The sequence below is a fragment of the Hippoglossus stenolepis genome, chromosome 3, assembly GCF_022539355.2.
Source record: "Hippoglossus stenolepis isolate QCI-W04-F060 chromosome 3, HSTE1.2, whole genome shotgun sequence".
Classification (NCBI taxonomy): domain Eukaryota; kingdom Metazoa; phylum Chordata; class Actinopteri; order Pleuronectiformes; family Pleuronectidae; genus Hippoglossus; species Hippoglossus stenolepis.
This window is the reverse complement of record NC_061485.1, coordinates 1,892,673-1,895,364: the sequence shown is the minus strand read 5'-3', so window position 1 is coordinate 1,895,364 and position 2,692 is coordinate 1,892,673. Positions and strand designations below refer to the sequence as shown.

The 2,692-nt window shown below is 44.0% G+C and overlaps 1 pseudogene; it reads right to left on the bottom strand.

The window, feature by feature from the left end:
* Positions 1-610: 610 nt before the first annotated feature.
* On the bottom strand, positions 611-2,567 carry LOC124851535 (annotated as a pseudogene).
* Positions 2,568-2,692: the final 125 nt, after the last annotated feature.

The following is a 2,692-nucleotide window of genomic DNA, read 5'->3' as shown; positions in this document are numbered from 1 at the left end:
CATCGAGTTCCCGCTCTGCCTCACACCGAAGTTTCCGCTCCAGTTCTTACACCGAGTTCCCGCTCTGCTCTACACCGAGTTTCCGCTCTGCTCTACACCGAGTTTCCGCTCTGCTCTACACCGAGTTTCCGCTCTGCTCTACACCGAGTTTCCGCTCTGCTCTACACCGAGTTTCCGCTCTGCTCTACACCGAGTTTCCGCTCTGCTCTACACCGAGTTTCCACTCTGGAACCATGAGAAACATTTATATCACTATTTATATGTACTATGATTTCTTCTTTTGGTCCATGTCCCATCTGCTAACATGGAGGAGGCAGGTTTATGAAATGTACTGCAGCTTGCCACCAGGGGGCATTTGAGATGGTTTGGCTCACCTGCGGGGCTGTCATGTCGTCCTTGGTGATGAGCAGTAGGGTAATTAATTGAATGTGTCCTCCCTCCTCACTCCCACCTGACCTGCGCTCACTTCAATACGTTAACGATAAACACACATCGAAATTATTAGACATCGTGAGTAGGTTACTTTGTGTTTCTTTTATTTGCTCTAGTGTTTATGAGACAATTTATTTAAACACATACACAAAAAGTTTTAAAATGTTGTGCGACGAGCTCAACTGCCTCACACAACACAACACAACACAACACGACACGACACAACACGACACAACACGTGTACGACTAGGACATCAGGATTCATGATCCGACATCTTCCAACGACTAAATACATGTTTGTATGAACCTCAATCTGAATTCTTGCAGGTTTTTATAAAGACTAGTTCTACATTTGAGTGATTAGAAAAGAGCAGAGGAGCAGAAACCACTTGCTGACCAGCTGGAGTAATGCACCCCAATGCAGCAGCTGCTAAGAGGGGGGACCTGATGATGCGAAGGGTGGCCTTGTGTAGAGTGTTATAGGTGCAGCAATACAGGTCTCAATTGAACGGATGTCTGTTGTCGTCTGATTTCGAGTTGAAACCTTATTTTGCACAGAATACACAACAGCAATAGCTTCTATAATACTTTTAAAAGCACGCTCTAGAAAACTAATGAGTTCAGATTTATATCTGATTGTGCTGATGCTGAAAAAGCAGGTCGACTGAGGATTGGATCTATAATTAGATAATAATCATGTTGTTATATTGAGATGCATTGACGTGGTGCATGCGACTGGTTGACTGCTAACTCATACTGAACCGCGTGAGGTAAGAAGATGCACATTTCTACAGCACTTACTCCCCACCACACCTGCACCCATTGGACGGTGCCAGCTGTCAATCTTACACTGTATCCCCCCAATGCATCAGTGCTTTATGGTCTGTTTGACTCTAAAATGATCATAATTCACTAAATGAACATCAGCTGTTTGAAGAAGACTTGAAACTAGAGACTGAGACAGAAACTCCCTGAATGTTCTTTTTAATGGCATGTAAAGTCAGAATGTATTTGTTCTCATCTTCTCAGTCTTTGTTTAAAATGTGTCTGCACAGCAACATGAACTTCACTCACGGTGTGATGGCTGATCTCAGTTTACATATCAGGTGCTTTTTCAGGTGCCTGAACGCCTTGTCTCTAGCCCATAACCATCGGACTGATAAATCTGGGTAACACCTGGATGATGATATAAGAAACAAAGAACACGTGTACAAAATGTTTGGGAACAAGTTCAACAGGGCATTCCTTATAACGTGGCTAAATAGGTGAGCATGCACAGCAGCAGCTGAGCCGGAGCAGGGATGGTTTTGATTTGGCTCTCTTTGCATCTCCATCCTGATTTACTCCTTTAGCAGCTTCAGCAGCAAGGAAGATCTTTGAAGTACGTTGTGAGAGGGAGCGTGAACCAAACACCAATCAGGTAGTATAATGTAGGACACCTCCCTCTCTTTACACTGACAGGGTGTCGGAACAGGTTGTTCCACTCACAGAAAATAGTAGAATGAAATAACTGTAGAGGCTGTGTTGCCAGAACGATAAACACATCTGACAGAGCAGAAACTATGTTCATGGCCCAAATCCAACCTATGAGAATGTATGTTCTTCTGATGGTGCAGAGCTCCGCATGTCGAGCGGTGACAGACGGCGATGTAGCACCCACCGCCAGCTAAATTCAATGGCGTGTTGAGGGTGGTGCAGATGGCAAGGGAGACGTATGAGGCAACAGAGCGCCGCTTGGATCTCAGAAGACGTAACTAAAGAAAAACAGGCTGATTGTTGCAGTGAGCTGATCATACTGCTCAACACCAGGTGGATGAATAAGATGTAACGAGGGATTCAGGTACAATATCTGGAAGAGAGAGAAGAAACAGAAGTCAATGAAACTCTCCTGTTAGTTTCTCTTCCACCTGAAGTCCCTGATGTAAGATCAATGATCATGATAATAATAATAATAATAATAATAATAAAAAGACATTATAAGGATTCTGACCTGGTGCTTCCTGAAGGTGTGAATCAGTGCAGTTGATGTAGTTGATGGTCAGACCAAGAGCCAGAAGGAACACATTCTTGGCCACAACTGTGCCCTGAGAGCCTGGCTAACTCGCTACATTAAAGCTGTAAGAGGAGGAATTCATGGTGACGATGTGAGTGATCCTGCAACTCTGTTACTAGGAAACATTTTAACATATTTTCAGGTGGTGTTCAGATTGGTCCTGTAACTCAAGCTTTAACACGCTCTTCTCTGGACCAGAAACCAAAG